The sequence below is a fragment of the Stegastes partitus genome, unplaced genomic scaffold (assembly GCF_000690725.1).
Source record: "Stegastes partitus isolate 25-593 unplaced genomic scaffold, Stegastes_partitus-1.0.2 Scaffold36, whole genome shotgun sequence".
NCBI classification, from domain to species: Eukaryota; Metazoa; Chordata; class Actinopteri; family Pomacentridae; genus Stegastes; species Stegastes partitus.
In genome coordinates this window covers 762,647-780,468 of record NW_007577767.1, presented here as the reverse complement: position 1 = coordinate 780,468, position 17,822 = coordinate 762,647, and the positions used below count along the sequence as shown (strand labels likewise).

Genomic DNA, 17,822 nt, shown 5'->3' with positions numbered 1-17,822 from the left:
CATGAGGCACGTGTGTTTGAGTGATGCTGCAGGGTCAAGGTCGACTGGTATTAGGTCAGTCAAGTATGCTGCACAGATATGGTGCATGATTGTGAGGTAAAATCCTTTAAATGTGCTGCATGGTCTTCAGTTTTTAGCCTCATCAATCCATAGTTGCAGTTGCAGGTATTTTGTTTTCTGAGATACAGTGGTTTCAGTCTTGAATTTGCTGCTGATTCAGAATTTTTTTTACAGCATTAAGATGTGATAAGTAGTGTATTTGTGTTAGAATGAACAGTGGCGCAGAACAGACTGTTCTAACTTACTGTAGAGATAAACAGGAAGTGTTTGTTATTATTCTGTCATCCCTGGAGAACTCAGAAGATAGTTTGACTGCAGTGCAGTGCAACACCCAGCTAGGTCATCATTCCAAGCATTAAAAATACCAAGAAAGACACGTAGAGGCATTAGGAAAAGGTTTACAAGATGGCCGTTTGTCATTTCTTCTCAGCAGTACAGCTCAGAGTAAACTGTGGGTCTAGCTGTGTTCATTGGACCCATTATGGTCAGCCCAGACCAAAGGGTTTGAAAGCAAAAGTGGTGAGCTATTTTTAGGCAATCCACTTCCTCTGGTTTGTGATAAAATCTTTTGAGAGACGATAGAACTTTTTTTTTTGTCACACTGGCTTCAAACGTCTGGTCAGTTGTTGCTGTTGCAGCATTATGCAAATGCATAATTACAATTGTGTTTGTTTTCTTTTGATTATTTCTGCACATTATAGCCCAACTAATCATTATAACTCCTGGAGTACAGCCAATTGCTGGCTAATTAAAATGTGTTTTTAGTTTCTTTGAAGCCAGAACCTGCAATTCTACAGCGGCGAACAACTAATGTGTCCATATCACTGAGTCCTGAGTCGAAGGTAACGTGACCTTGGCTGTTCAGACAGCACTGTCTGCGTCCACTGGTTTCAAAGAGTTCTCCACCCACGACTAGAGGTCAAGGGTCATACAAAAGGGCAAAAGGCCATGGATGCAGACACGCACCTGTTCACAGGGGGCCTCCATTAGCAGAACAGATGACTCCCAGATGTTTTCATGGAGATACTGTGACAGTCATGACCGTGTGTGTGGTTTCATATAGAGTGGGGGCACCCCCTGCGACTCCACTGTTTAGAACTGGACTGAACATTTTATCCACAGTTCTCACACATTCTCCACCATACAAGGACCTGTGCAATGCTTTTGAGAGAGGTTAAAGTCTTGATTTATGCTGTTTTGAATGGATTCTAAGAAGGGACATTATTGCACCTGGAATAGCTCAGGTGGAGTCTTTGGTTCAGTCTGTGGTCAGCAAAAAACGAGCACATTCTGAAAAGTCTGTTCAAAGAATATTGGTACTTTTTTTTTTTTTTTTAAATGGCAGGATAAGAAACTGTGATAAATTGTAATGTCAGTCAGGCAGCTGAAGTTTGAGCTTGGTGGAGAAAGTCCCCATGCTGCCAATATAAAAGCAACTGGAATATATAAACCTTGCTTTTGAATGGAAGCATCTGGAAAAAGAGCAAGTGCTTTCTTTTCAGTTTTACCATCAGTCTTTTTTTGCCATTAGTATTCTCTGTCCATCTTAATTCTCCCTTTTACAGTTCACACACCTGGATTCACTGTGGCCAAAACAGAGCTATGAGAAGTGAGGCATTGTAACATAAGATGGCTTTCATAAGGATGACTTTGTACTGTGAATCTCATATTTCTAAAATCTGAAGCAGATATAGCAAAATTGTGCATCACAATACTTTAAAATGATTGAACTATGAGATTAAGTTATTATAAAAATAGTTGCAGTCTGATAGTGATGGCCTTCACAAACAGAGATCAAGGGATTACATCACTGGTTAACATGATGAAGCTGTCATGAGTCAGTCAGCGGAAAGCTGGACCATTGTCCAAACATGACAGCATTTAGCTGGCACATATCCAGGCAGACACTAGAGGTACTGTGGGAGCAGGCTGCTGGGTGACCTCTGACCCTGCCCAGTCTGCCTCTCGCACAAAAGAACCATTCAGATGCCCAGTACTTTTTGCAAAACACAGAAAAAGCACTCAGTGCAAATGCTTGGTAATCCTATTGAAAAACCTGTTTACTCTAAGCTGAGGTTGGTAAAAGCACGTGGATTGTCGCTTTTGTGATGAAAAAGAGGAAAGAGTTAAGGTGCTTGTTTATTGTAGAGGTAGAAAGTAAGAGTTTATACAAGAGGTGTGTTAAGAGCAGGAAAGAATGTCGCCATAAGAGCATAGTGACTACAATTAGATTTATGGTTTACTGCTTTACTGTGATCAGGCTACTTTCATGCGGAAGCTTTTGAAAGATGGATAGTATAGTGTTCCATGCTATCATGATTTACAGCTAACATACAATTAGACCATGTATAAAAATGTGGCCTCATATTTATGCTGTCAAGAGTTCAAGCTTTGTGCAGCGGCGGTATTTTTCTCAGTGGCAATTTATCTCTGTGCGGGCGTGAAAGAAATGGTTGTGTGCAAAGTGCTGTCACAAGGAATTCCTCACTTAAACAAAACAAACTTAAATGAGAGCTGCCTGGTCAAAAGAAACCTTAAATAATACATTAAGGAACAACACGTCGTAAAACATGACCGTTTGCCATGTTAGCTCTGGCAGCTGCTGGCTTGGAGGAGGACTCTCGCCACTTCTCTTCTGTGACAACTCTGGAAAGACTCCTTCACATGCCAATATCTGCACTTTTAAACACTCCTTTACGGTCTCTCCTCCAGCTGTTACGTTGCCTGTTATCAGCTTTGACTGCTCCTGCACATGAGAGGTCTGAAGGAGAAAGTGTGGTTTATGAGCCTACAGTAGACCACCTTGGGTGACCCACTTCTCTTTGTCCAATATTCCATTTACCTTTTGTCCAACATACCACCAAGTGCCAAGTTCCCATTTTACTGCTCCCTCTGACTAAATTTAGCACTTGTTAGCCAGATGGTGATTGTTGCTGCATGATGGTGGTGATTTTTGTTTATGAAATATCTCTGCATGGAGTGCTGAGTGGAGTCCTTCATCCACTTCCTTAGTGGATGCAGGAGGGTTTAGACAGCAGCTCAGCAAGCCTTACCCAACCGATTGACAAGTGACTGGCAGGTTGTCTGGAGCTACATGTCGTTTCGAGGCACAAAGATCTCTGGAGAGGAAAACACCCGACCTCTCACTTGACATACACTGCAGCTAGTTTATCAGTCATGACATTTGCCATTCACTGTGGGTAAACACCAACCTCACTTGCGTTTAAAGGAATTACCCAGGGGGCAAAGCAAGTTTACTGAAGCCAAGTCTGTAGAAGCCACGATCTGCGGTCATCTCTTCGGCACAATAAGTGACAATACGGAGTGTCTAACCTCTTATTTTCTTACTTTCTGCAAAATGTATGCTGTCTAAGTCGAGTGAAAACAAACACACCCTCAAAAAAAGAAAAAAGGAGAACAGATGGACTCATGGTTTTGTTAGATTCTTTTTCAGTCTTTTTTTAGGGGGGCATGATGTTTATCACAGCATGCCAAGCCCACTCCATTTGTGTCAATTACCAGGCTGTGATGGATGGTACAGGAGTCGCTGAAATGCAACTGTGCTAGACTGGAGCTTGAGCTCGGCCTGTTCCTCAGGGATTCTTCAGGGTTTCTTCTCATGCTTTGGGGATGGAGAAGTTACCCGAGAGAGCGTAGATGTGATGCAAACCTTATAGTGATGCTGCAGTGTAAGAAAAAAGCAACAGGGGAAGTGGACATCATGTAGATAAGCTGCTCTGTCTCAGAGTTGGCTTAATGGATGCGTCCCCAGGGCTCGCTAAGGAATGCACCCAGGCATTACCGCCAGTAACTTGGTGTCATCTGTCTTCTGTCCCTAGAGAAAGATGACAAATGGTATAAAGACCCCCCCTTTCTCTGCTCTGTGGCATAGCAGTGGCTCCAGTTTATTCTTGTGAGAGTGTAAATGCTAATTTTTACCAAGAATGCATGGTGGTTTTTGGGTCCTGCTTTGTGATGCAGATTTTTCGCTTTTATGGAAGTGCAGTAATATTTTTACAGAGCTGTTGTGTGGATGGCAAGTGTAAATTGGAAATTATTATTTTTTAATCTGATTGCCTAAAACATATTTACAGTGTAGTTTCATACAGGCAGTATGGCTCCAGGCCAAGCAGTTAAACCGCTATATCTGGAAATTAAGAGTCCATTAAAAAGCTGTTATCGTTGCACATCATTCCTGTACATATGAGCCAGGAGGAGCCTCCTTCACCTTCTAGTAGGCCCAGTAGGCACATTATCCTCCATTCTGATCACTGATAAACACAAAGTAACCCAAACATGTCTGTGACCTCTTGTGGTCGTGTGGATGTAAACTCACCAATGGAGTCGTTAACTTGGAACCATAGAAAATGGAACTTTGTAATATGTGGTAAATGCAGTAAGTACTGAAACTTAACCAAACACTGAATGAAGACAAGGAGTCAGTGAAAGTCACAATAAGACTTAAGTCAAAAAAAAAAATAGTACTTGTAAAAATGATCTGAGACAGGACTGAAGTCTTCTGGATAAAAGTATTCTGACTTTAAAAATGGAAAAATTGCAGCTCCTTTGCTTTAAAATGAAGTGCTAATAGACCCCCCTCAATGAAGGCAGAGTAGGTCCTTGCAGGTCAATATGTATGGGAATGGTGTTTGATGATGACACTTGTTGAATGGTATGATAGTGTCTGAATCTGGCAATCAAATGAAGGAAGGAAAAACCACAGCAGTGACTGTCTTCTGATCCCCAAGACATTTTAATTTTGCCCTTCAAAATTTGACTGGCAGCTCCATCCATCTATGGCATATTCCTGTTATATATACAAGGCTGAAGTCAATAATATAGACAAGACAAGACAGCCTGCGTAGCAGATAAGAAGTCAAGAGAAAGATAAGATGACTAAATATGAAATCAATTCACATGTGACCCTTGTCTTCAAAGCATGGGGCAGTAGTATCTATGAGATAGTTTTGATTAAGAGGCTGTCAGTGATCAATGTTCTAAAGGTTAACATGGACACGTTTTCCCAAACACATTGACTGATGAAAGGTAAATAGTTTTTGAATTCATATGCCTTCTGTCTTGTTCCTGGCAGGGGGTGGGAGTGGGTAAGGAAGTAAGGAATGGTGACTGGGATAGTGTCCGTCTCCTGACTGGTGCAGCGGGAGTCCTGATTATCTGATGTCTGCACTCACTGACCCCTCATATTATCACAGCAACATACTTGGACTCTACTTCACAGAATCATCTGTGGCGTGGCCCTCCAGCTGACCCACCCCCCTCCAAATCCTCACACACACACACACACACACACACACACACACACACATTACATTTGGCTGAGCTAATGGTGTGAACTTGACAAGCCAACAGAGCTTTGTATAATCAAGCACCCCGTCTCACCTTCTTCTCAATGAACACTGATTGGATCTCAGGAAAATCCTTTTCCTGTGTGTCACAGGGGTGATTTGTCATAGATATTTGGCATGGGTTTGTGTGTGCCTGTGTGGGCTCGATGCTTGTGTTAGCAATGAGACAACGCAACAGGAAAAGAGGTTTCCTTTGGGCGTTGTGTGTGATATCCCTCCATCCACAACCTTTTTTTTTTTTTTTGTCTGCTGAGTGAGGGAATGCATTGGGTGGAGTTAGGATTGCGGATAGGGGTGGGAAGAACCGGCCACCAAGGGTCATTTCCTTTCATCTTGCCCTTTCCCTTGGCCTCACACAGCTTTCACACACACATGCACATGCACACTGTATGTACATGCATTTATATTCACAGAAAATCCATCACCTTCTAGCTGACATCCACATGGATGCTGTCATATGCCTGAGCTGGAATTTAGAAGGGCAGGGGAGGGGAGATGAGTGATCTAAAGACAGAGAGGGAAAGAGAGCAGGAGAGGGAGGAGGGGAGGGAGAGGGGGAGTGAGAGAGAGAGAGAGAGAGAGAGAGAGAGCGAGAGAGTGGGGACAATGTCAACAGCTCAGCTCCCAGCACAGTCAGCTGAAATCCAGAGCTCAGCTCAGAAGCTCAGAGAGGGGAAGCAGACAAAACGCAGCAGCTTCGGTCAAACTCAGCAAAGGCATGGAATTTGGCCATGAAGTTCACATTCTGAACGGCAAAAAGAGGTTTCTGAAACCAGAGAATGCAGGAATACTTTAAATATCTCTTCTAGTCTTGCTTGGAGGAGAAGCTCTCTTTTTTTTTTCCATTGCTAGGGACGCGACACGGGGACAATTCATCTCTTAGTGCAGCCTGTCTGAAGTGGGTAAGTTAGAGATACTTGATCTTGATACTGATACTTGTAACCCTTCCCGGCTGTTGTGAGTAACAGCTACACCGTAGTGCTGCTGCTCTGGTAGGAGACTTCACACACAACGGGCTGCAGATGTTTAAGTGTAAACCCACTTTGTCTATGCACTGCATCCTGCTTCTCAGTCCAGCCAGGAAAACACAGACGACTGCAACCAATAAAATAAACATTAAGCCAGAATGCTCAGTTGAACGCTAAGCAAAAAAGGAGCTGGTGGGCAACAAGGGCTCCTGTTCCCTCGTGATAAAGTTTCCACATTTTGTTTTGTTGTGATTGGAGGGCAGGGCAGTATTTTGCAGTACTTTTTTCACTACAGTGGCTTTATAGGTCATAAACAGCAGCAGAAGCGGGGTTGTGAAATGTACGTGGTCTTCATGTTTGGCCTCTTTCTCCAGTGGTGCTGACAGCACGTCTTGCTGTACCCCCATGTGCACTGGTGCATTGTATAAGCAAGGCTTTTGGCATATTAGTGATGGTCTTGGATTCAGTTTTAGCTGAGCTTCCTTGAGTTTTGAGTTGTGGGAGTTTAATTTTCTCTGGAAAACACTGCATGATTTCATGGATGATTTGGGGTTCAGTATTATTGCTGCTGGAGGAGTGAGCTAGAAGAGATTGATGTCCACATTTGGTTTAAACCAAAGAAGTTGTCATGTGAGGTCCAGGACTTAACACAAAGTTCAGGAATATGTTTGGCATTTCAAAAATTGAACTAGGATGAGACAGTGTCATATGTAATGGGTACAGGCCTATTTCTGGTCCCAGACGAGGGCTGATCACACACGTTCATCAATCACACAGTCAGGCCTTTGGTGCAAGTACGAGCCTGGCATCCAGACATTCCATATATCTCCTCCCAGCAACAACTTCACCCAGTATGGAACTAGGCCTGCAATGTGTTTGTATCAGCTTTTTTTCATGTTATCCTTTCACTTTCCCCTCAAGAGAAGCCAAAACTCCATGGCACCTCAAACCAATATAAACACCCCATCTTAATCTCCCAGCTTCCTCATTTGAAGAAATTGTAAAGCCTTCTTTTCCCTGTGGAAGCATTGCCTGTCCTGGTTAAAAGGCTGTCATCTTAGCTGTAAATCCTTCGCGTGTCGAAAGCACAGTGATGAAGTTCACGCACCAGCCCTCCAAATTTCCAGGAAAATTGATTGGTGGTGCCTACTTAGGGTTTACCTAGCCACATGGTTTACTGATGGAAAACAGATAACTCAGCAATTGTGAACATTTTACTAGAGGCTGGGCTTTTTAAATAGCTCATGTGGGAGATAATGGCAAAATGAAAAAGCATAGGGCAAACATTATTCCTGCAACATTCAAGTAATTCTTTCTTTTGAGTGGCTTGCGTTTGAAGGTTGATGAACCAGGGGCAAAACTCATTTATACAGTCAAAGGACCATGTGTGTTTTCTTTGATGTCTTTTTGCATTGTGAACAAGATAGTATCCATTTCCACCACATTAAAGGCTTACCCTCCAGTCTGCTGGAAATCCTCCTACATTCACGTGCGCCAGGGGGCAAGCAGAGTGACATTGCTAAAAGATTCAGCATGTTGGGAGGGCATTAACGAAAGTTGAGGACTTACACATAGTGTACAGGCCCACCCTCTGCTGCCGTCAGCGCTCTCAGGGCTTTTCATATTTTATCGACCATTACGGATGCATGAACTGCTCTCTCAGGATTAGAGGGAGTGTGAGGGAGAGTTAGTAAGTGACGGCCGGCCTTTTATCGCTTCAGCCTTGCTGTCGACTGGCAGCTCGATAGCCTGCTCATTAGGATAAGGACAGACAGAAAAAGAGATGAGGTCTGTAAAGCTGCTTAAATTCAAACATCTGATCTTTTGGATGAGATCATCTTCATGTTGTGTTTCCAGTAGAGTAGTAACAGTGTCTGAGGACAAAACTACAGGAGAATTTAGGAAAAAAGGCTGCTGTTCCTCTCTCTCATTCTCTGGAAGTCCCCACACCGACTGTGTGTGTGTCAAATGGCACTATTGTATTTGTGCCAGTGACACACTTTCTGGGGTCTATGATGTGTAAGCATATCTCCTCTTTACAGTGCTTCAATTCAGTGCAGCATTACTGCAGGCTATTTTAAAAAATGCTGGTCACTTCAGAGGGCTGCCCCTATCTGCCTCGCTATAACTGTCACAGGGAGCATTCCAGACATTACCCAGAAGCCCTGCGTCCTCTATGTTGCAGCTGTTGACCTCTCACCCCGGCGAGATTGATAGCTATTCAGATTGTAGTGCAAAGAATGAGAAGTTAGACAATGGCAAGGTGACAAATGCACATCAACTTAAACTGCTGAGCTAAGCAGAGAGCTGTCATTAGAATAAGCGTGTATGGAAACTAATTAGTGAACAGTTGTGAATCGCTGTTTTTATTTTCATTCAAGTTCAAAAGTAGCCCCTTGTAGCACCCAGAAGAGCTGGATCTTCCTAAGCATCTGTGTAATTTGGTTGAGTGCACCGTACTGATGGAAGCTGCTCATTTCCTCAAACAGACAAGACTCTGGGGTGTTTGAAAGACTTGAAGTTTCTGAGAAGTTCAGCATCCTTTTCCTCTTGAAAGTCTTAGTAACCAGCTCTAAGATTGTACTCGGGCCAGTTTTTTTTTCTCACATATAATAACATGTCTTTAGTTAGACTGGAAGCTCGTGACTCTGACGCGTTCCTCCCAGATGAAATAAGAAAGCGATTTGACACGCGGGACAGCGCTTTGGGGATCGACGGAAAGGGATGCTGAGTATTGGATTTCATTCTGAGCCATGTTAATATGTGGGAATGTTGGGGCATGTGGAATGTTGCGTGGCCGACTTTCTTCTCATTCCCAATATTAATAGCATAGTTATCCCAGTGATCTAGTCTATTTGATGAGCAGAGATGTGCCCGTTGGCCAGTGCAGAAGTGGGCCAGCCATGGCTCTGTACCTCTGATACACGCTTCACCCTGAACCAGCATTAACATCTGTACAGTTAGAATTCTATACTGACTTTAACGTGCAGCATGTGGATGACCTTCAGTACCAAACCTTAAGAGAGAAGATCCTAGTGTAGTGAAACAAAAATTCACTTTCACCCTGTCATGCCTCCAGAACATTTTCCTTAAAGTTTGTGCTGATCACTTGTTAACTTCACCCAAGTTGTCTGCTTCTGCAGGGGTTCTTGTCTCAACTTTGTTCATGAAAGTTGTGTCTGTGGTTAGTGGCTTCTGTGAAGGGGTTTAACATGTTTATAATAATTTGCTTCAAACTGCAACTGTGCATGGTTGGGTGCGTGAGGGGGCCCCGTGCTACTGTATTGAGCACCTACATTTGTTTTGGTTAAAGCAACAAACTCAGTCTTAAAGCACAGTTGTAACAACCCCCTGGCACTTTATGTGGTCTGCACCATTATGAATGTTCCTTACATCAGGAAATGGCATTTTTTTTAATGAATCGAACTAAATGAAATGGCTATTAATGACATCCCTGGAGGATTGGAAAAATCTCCCCTCCACCCCCACCCCTCTTTTTCCAGTGGTTTAGCTGAGGCATTTCCGCTTTATGGGTGAGGTGGGTTACTGTGCCTCATGGCCTTGTTAAATCCAACAGTGCTTATATGTTTGTTTTCAATGAGGCTATAAGCCAATAAGACCTCTGAGAATTCTCAAATGTTGCCTGTTAAAGAGTTGACAGTAAGAGTTTATGCTGTGATGTTGGTAGACTGCAACGTAGAGATAGTGGAGGTCAGACTTTTGAAAAATGCAGTGGATTGATTGGCAAAAACCTGGCACAATGTGGACATTACAGACAGTTCGAACTGCTAGAGTAACCAATTCATAGCAGCTGAGTCTCCAGCGATAGAATAACAGCAATAGATCTGCTGAATTTTCATCGACCATTGCCATTCTCGGTATGCTTCATATACGTGGTCAGTAACCACTGTGCAAACATGAGGCACATACATAGTTACGCTATCCTTGCATTGACTGTCTGACAAGAGCTGTTGGTAAACAAAAGAAAATGACAAATGCCTCTCTGTCTAAATGTGATTGCATTTGCCTTGGAGACGCTCTGGCAATATTTAAGCAACACTATTAACCACAAGCTATTAAAGTAATTAATAATAATTGTGGTTGTGGGCAATTTAAGTGGAGGTACTTTGCCTTTTTGTCCTCATGTTATGCAGAACACTGGCTCTATACTGTATGTCAGCCTCATGAAACTAACTTAACCGCACCTCCTTAACATTGTTCTGGGGCTATTGTTAAAGCTTGTTACAGTCATGACCAGAAACATGAGGCACTTATGAAACTCCATGTGTATAAAGCCCATTGTGATGTTGTTTCTGAAGTATCATTTCACTGTGAGGTTTCCCGGTGCGTGTTTTGCCACTGACTCAGACAGTCTTGCCCCAGACTATGTCCTGGCGACACCGTCTGAAGGCACAGTTCCCAGTCCAACAGCTGAATAGGTTTTCAGCTGTCTCCCCCTTGCAGCTTCCTCTATCTGATTGCAGCGCTGAAAGGAAGCGATTGAGGAAAGCGAAGGAATGAAGGAGGTTTGGAGGAATGAGTAAAAAGAGAAGGGGTAAAGGGAAGGGTGGGTTTCTGATCTTGTGATTCTGGGCTCTTTAGCTGGAAGATGCACGTAGGCATCAGAGCACAGACAGTTCTTATCACCTGCTGCCTTAGAGCCTAAGCATAGGGCCATAAGTTTGGTTTTATTTTTCTATAAGCGAACAGTTTATGGATTGTATTGCTGACAGGAAGTATTTGAAAAAGAGCCATTGCATTTTTTCTAAAACCATTCTTTTCCTGCACATCCAATTTGTTGCCAGGCTAATCAAAGAGGCCAAGAATATTTTGGAGGGAGACCATGCTGTCATAGCTAAAAATACCCGTCCTCTTGCAGATCAGTTGCACATGGACTGCAGTCGGACTGAGAGAGCCATCCCTCCCTGCAGTAGCCTACCCTGACAGGCCCCAGCAAGAATTGTCCAAACCAAATCATCTGGCCCATTGTCCAGGTCCACATGAGAAAGCCACTCAGTGTACAGACTCTCATAAAAGCGCTGGCCTTCCAACATGAAATCCCTAGCAGAATGTGTGCTTTCAGAACAAGCGCAGGAATGCAGCGCATGCAAATGTAGCGTGAAATAATGGCAGCTCCTCCACTGTCAGCTCTGGTCATTTGTCAGCTGAGGCCGTAACTCTCTGCTAACCACGAAGATCTGCACTGCAATAAATGGGTGATGTCATTCCTTCGGAATCCGTGCGACAACGTGTGCGGTGTGCTCAGTGCTTTCTAATGTACGGTGCATTCGTGTTTGTGTTATTCAGATCATGGGTGGATCTTGTCTGTTAGTCATGCCAGTTGTTTCAAATCAATCACATATCATTATTTCTCCCCATAAATCTGACCACCCATGGCACTAAACCCCTGTAATTGAGGAAGTGCTGCATGGATAAGATGACTTTAATCTTTGCTGTGAGAACGAGCAAACAATGTATGTTGTGGTGGAGGTGGGGGATGCTTGCCTGTATGTAGCTCTAATGTAACTGATTAGCCCTACAGTGTGGCCTCTGACTCTAACAGGGTAAGATGTATGATGTTTCATGGACTCCCCAAGGCAGAATCGTGACCGTGGGTGGGCCACAGATCTGATGGGATCCATGGGAGAATGAATTTTCAGTGTCCCAGGTGATTTGGCTCCGAGCCAGTGGTTTTGGAGTGGGGAGAAAAGGATTGAGGGGTAGGTCCATTAGTCATTGGACAGACAGGCAGACAGTAGAAAGGGAGGGCAGGGCATGTTGGAGAGGGCATGTCTGGGGCAACCACAGCCAAAGAGTGGCACAGCTCCAATGTGTTCAATGGCTGGGGTGAATAGCAACTTCATGTCAAATTAATGAGTGTGAGTGGTTCACTTCCACGTCAAAGGACACATGCAATTTCCACATACCAGCACCAAACCATGACTACCCCACAAATATGGGGACAGGAAGACATGTGCAAGTACAATGCAAATAAGATGTTTGGGTGCGTGTTCACCCGTCATGCTAGCATGTTGAGATGACTTTTGTCAAACATTTGATCTCCATTATCCAGAAATCCAGTGCCATGCCAAGACTTCACTAAAAGCTCATAGGATGCTCATATTTGCCAGTGAGATGGCTTTTTGACTCAGAGGACTGTTAGGTATGTGACATTCATCTTCTGTAGTATTTCAGGAAAGAACATGAATCTACAAACTCTCAAGAAGAAATGATGGGGTGTTTAAATGTTGGATTTTTCCATAAAATGTTCTTTTATGTCAAACCCCATTTTTTTAACAAAAGCAATTAAATGGATTTACTTTCCAAGACTGACTTTACACAACAATCTTCAAAACTACTGGAAGAATCTGGCTTTTGTTGTGCAGGCTTCAAGTTGTGCACGTCACACACCATTTAGTCATGAGCTTTATATTACCATCATGGCCAACTGTCTTGTTTTTTATAACAAGAAGCAAAGAAGAAGGTGATTAAGCCATACTTTCTACCTCCTAGAAGGTGATTTATATCATTTCCATTGGCACACTAAGAACTACATAATCAAAACGCTCCTGCTGTTCCACAGTATTCACAGGTATCACCACATCAACAAGGCCCAAAATGTCAAGGACTGTGGTAGTCTGGTTTTGGTTTGACAGTAGTGTGCCCACTCTTGCCATCTGCGTGCCAGCAGTTTAACAAAACAATGCCAGTTCCCTAATCTGCACCGCATCTTGTTCCTGCCTGTGCCAGCGTGGCACAGCTCCTCCATCGCTGGAGCTTACGTAAGACTGCCTGTGCCCTCCTCCATGGCCCAGCACCCCAGAGGAATGGTCCTCATTTGTGGGACCCAGAGACAATGTGTGTGCAAAAAGTGTGTGTGCCACAGGCTTGCTTCTGATCTTCTATTCAGTGCCTCTTTAAAATCCACTCAGTGTCTCCTGCTTGCCTTTGCCTTTTCTCCTTTTTGTTTCCCTCGGTTTTATTGTCACATTGAGTTCCATTCGTTCCCTCTCTGTAGCTGCATCAGTTAGGAAAAGAAAAAAACTACACTGGAATTCATTCATCCATTTGTGTACAAGCACGATGACAAGGCTGCCCCCTTAGTGTGGAGGAAAGAATGAAGGGCAGAGAATGAAGGTGGAGATGCAGGAGCCCTCTGCTGTATCTGTTGTTTAAGGGGGAAAAAAAATAGAATAGGAGAGAAAGTGAGAAAATGATGCAGCTGTTTTTGAGAATCTGGGGTGGTGATTTCTGTCAGATTTTTTGTTTGGTACTGAAAGCGTTGTGTTGTGTGGCAGATGTCAGGCAGAGAATTGAAATCATGCAGGCACAGATGTCTGAGGGACTGATCTCTACATAGATACACACCTCTTCTTCTGCCTTTTGCCTGTGTACACACACACAAAATCGCTAACCAGCAGCAGCAGCAGCAGCAGCCTGTCTCTCCTCACTGCTGCCTCCTCCTCCTCCACTGACCTACTTCCCGGCACTGGGGATGAGGCGATGAGGTAGTGGGCTGAATGAGAAGTGGCAGCAGTATCTTCCTTTATCCCTGTCTCCCTCCCTCATCTCTTTCTCATCTCTCTGTCTCGCTCTTTCTGCTCAGCTGCTCTCCAGACCCTTCAAACACAGAGCAGCCAGCAGGCTTCTCTCTCTCTGCTTCAGGGCTCTTGGTGCCTGAGTATGCAAATGCAGCATGTGTGGATGTGCTTACAGCTGAATCTTGTGTGGGTGTGTCTGAATTTTGAAACATGTGAACATGTGACTGGCTGTGGCTGCGCACACAGTGCAGTGTGCGCAGGGACATGCACTGTAAGCAGAACTGTGTCTGTTTTAACACTTTGTACTGACATGGGTGTGTGTGCACAGAAATTCTTATATGTGAAGGAGTCAGCAGGGACAAATCTCGATGCATCTATTCCTGCATCGGCCATTTTGACACACACAGATGGTTTTAATTAACACCAGTGATAGAGATTAACAGGCGTTCATTCTTTCAGGGATAGCTTCCTTTTCCATCTGTTTTCCTGTGATGAGCAGGAATAAGTAGGGAAGTGTGTGTGTTTGAGTATGTGTTCGATTTCCTAGACCTAGACAAGTGTCAGATGTGTGGCAATTTGATAAACATGAGAACATAACAAATCTCACATACAGAAAATGAAATGTGAACAAATTTTGCATAACAGTAGTTTAAAGAACCCTTCTAGTGAAAATCAAGGGGTTTTTTTCTCCCTGTTAGCGTGTCCATATGGTGTTCTTTAGATGATGTTCTTTAGATGCTGGAAGACGCAACATGAATAAAATATGCACACTGTGGAGTATTTCCACATTGCAACTACAGTCTAGAAAACACAGATTCAGACTTCTGAGGTTTCATAGATAACAAACCTCAGGAACCAACCTGTCAGCTTGCAGGTTGAAACTTTCTGTATCATTATTCTTCTTCAGAATCAGTTTCTGGTTGGAGAATGTACAGCTGAATTACTCCAATATTAAAACTTGTTAATGCGTAGCGTAGACTAAGTTTACAGTGATAGAGCAGAGTTGGATAGGTGAGCTGGTGTGCTGAGCTGCAGGATGGATCTGCACATTTTAGAGAACGCAACAGTGTAAAGTTACATCAAAGGCTTTTAAAAGCAGGAAGGACTTATTTTAATAGAATAAACTTCTCAATGTGAAGAAGAGTTTTGAATTAAGTCATTTTTGACTGGAGATGGACTTTAACTTAATAGAATTTTTTTTCCAAGTATAAAATAAGTCTAACGTGCATTAAATATGCAGAATTATTTTTATTCGCTTTTTTTTTGTTAAAGGTTGGTCAATTAAAAATTCTTAAAATTTATTCATAGCGACTGAAATAAAATATCTGATTGCAATAAATGTTTCAACTGTGTAACCATGCCCTAATTTATATCCCCTCAAATGTATCTAGTTCTTTTAAGATGTGTGTTATGAGCTTTAAAGTTGATGGGAGGTGTTTCTTCTTCACTCTGCCTGGCAAAGCCAAACTTGCTACATGCAGCCTCCATCCCATACTAAGCTACAAGCACCATTTCTTAACTTTATCATTTTATCTCTTTATTGGAAAGAAAGCAAAGTGTAACTACAAAAACACATTTCCAGAAAGATGAAATCCAGCCGTCTCAAGCAGGGAAAGTATTGAGTAGGAAGGCACAGAAGAGCAGAAAGAGGGGATTAAAGATGGGAGAAGAAGTGGCAAGGAAAAATGACAGATGTTACTGTCAGAGGGGGGTTGTTGAAGGGAAATGTCACTCCATTCACCCTGAAAGAGAGGAATAATGGGAGATGACAGGGAGGGGGCGAGAGGATGAAGAAATGAAAGGCTGGGAGATAAGAGGGGCTCTCAGGTCACATATGGCACTGGACATGGTCAATTTGGATTGTGTTTGTGTGGTGCCTCCTCCATACAGTGAATGATAAAGGTTACACAAATAGTCCCGTTTCTATTCTTGCGTCCTTATATTTCCCAGTATATACACTCTATACTGTATGTCTCTGTGTATAGCAATTGTGTGTGTGTATTTGGATTCCTTGGCCTACTTTCTCTGGGCACGGGATGGACGCAGGCCAGCAGAACTGGTGTTGAGTGAGGACTGGCCGCACGTGGGGCTCTGTGGGAGAGTGAAGATAGAAACACACAGAGACACTGGACAGGAGGTTTAGCCTGCGTATTTTGCTGAATGGCTTTAAAACCCCTGTAGAGTGGCCTCTTTTCCATTAGGCTCAACCAGCTGTCCACAGCAACAATAACTAACTCACCACCATAAAGATTTGGCACCAGTTCATGCTAATGTCTTATAGCAATAAAAACGATGAAAGCTGTCACTGTTAATCGTGTGAAGCAGAGCCTTTTCAAGTGTAAATGTACGGAAAAAGTCTGCAGGATTTACCTCCCTAAAAGGGGCTTTTTTTTTATTCTATCACCTCACAGTGTTAAAGTGCTCTTCTGTTTCCTTTATGTTATTGCTCATCACAGTGAATACAGATCTGTGTACATACGGTACACCTGTGCAGTTTTGGTCAGCAGGCTTATCCATATCTAACAGTGACAGTTGTGACGGTTGTCTTTAATTTTAAAAAAGAGCTGTAGTTGTTTCTCATGTCCATACTGACCTACTGGCTTTCAGTAGTCTGAGTCAGCCCAGTCAATTGCAAAATCTTGCCAAAGATTTTGCTTAATGAAGACATCATTTGCAGTCTGAAGTGTCTGTAGTAGCTAAAGGGTTTTGCATAGTGAAGGAAACAGGATAATACACTCAGGGAATGGGAGATGCCAGAGGTGACTCAGGGCTTACAGCTCATTTTTTTTGAGCCCCGCTGTAGGTCAATCCTGCCCTGATGGCGGAGTGTTCAGGGATTGTCACCTCAGGTATCATATCACAAATGCCGGTGAGATATCAAATGTACCACACGTGTATACAAGATGCTACACATACTATAATTGACATTCAGCGCACTGATGCAACGACTATGTAAGAGTCCCTGTATTTTAAGGTGATTATATTGAATAATTTAAGATATAGTACTCTTCAGAAAATAGGCCCACTGATGATTGCACAAGCATTTCAATGTTCAGCAAACCAAAGAAAACTATGGGTAGTTTTTATTTAAAATAGCCTCCAGTTCATGCGTAGCTGTGCACAGCTCGGCTCCTTCTGCCTTGAGAGGGATGGCAGATTCAAGGAGGCGGAAAAAGCAAATGAGTAAAAGACGAAAGGGCAAAATGGAAATGTGGTGTTTTCTCTTTTCATTTTTTCCCCTTTAAGCTCCTGTCGACGGCCCAGCGCATTCATAAAGAATTTACCATCCGGCTAATTTTAGACTCACACTGAGAACTCCTACACTGAGTGAACGTGTGAGATGGCGGAGAGTCGTGCTCAGTCAAGATGTAGTAGATTGTGGCTTTTTGTGGAAACTGAAGTTCTAAAGTTTCACTGCCATATGAAACAGATGGATGCAAAGCTCTGGCCAATGCTTGGTAGGTTATGTACAAATATCAATAAAGGCATTTAGGAGACTTTTTTTCTCTTCTTTTTTTTAAAATCTGGCTTTGGTTCTGTGTTCTTGTTGCAAACTTCATGGACATTTTTATTGTATTTCACATAAATGGCTCCATAATTGATTTCTTGGTCAAATATTTCGGCTGGATTTGCATGTCCAAGGTATTTGCATAACAGGCTTGAGGTCCATTCATTCACAAATGCCGTAAACTGTTGCATAAAGAAGAGCTTTGGCAACTGTGTGAGACGTCGTGGGTGCATGCTCACAGTGTGTAAGTGTGGGTCTGATAGGACATAATATAGTGTAAAGAGTGTATTATTCATACAGTGAGGACCACCCGTATCCTTTTCGTAGCATTGAGGAAATCCTCCAGGCCTATTCAGTTCCTTGCTCATGTTGTAGTGGG

General features: G+C 43.1%; 1 protein-coding gene across 3 annotated transcripts in view; it reads left to right on the top strand.

The window, feature by feature from the left end:
* Nucleotides 1–17,822, top strand: part of daam2 (dishevelled associated activator of morphogenesis 2) — a 98,099-nt gene that overhangs the window by 16,327 nt on the left and 63,950 nt on the right. Inside the window, exon 1 of one of the 3 annotated variants that reach the window (XM_008302233.1) lies at nucleotides 6,060–6,328. The exons of the other annotated variants lie outside the window; for them this stretch is intronic. The gene's annotated coding sequence lies outside the window, so the exon portion shown is untranslated. Of the gene's footprint in view, nucleotides 1–6,059; nucleotides 6,329–17,822 lie in introns of those variants that run through there. 3 annotated transcript variants of the gene reach the window in all.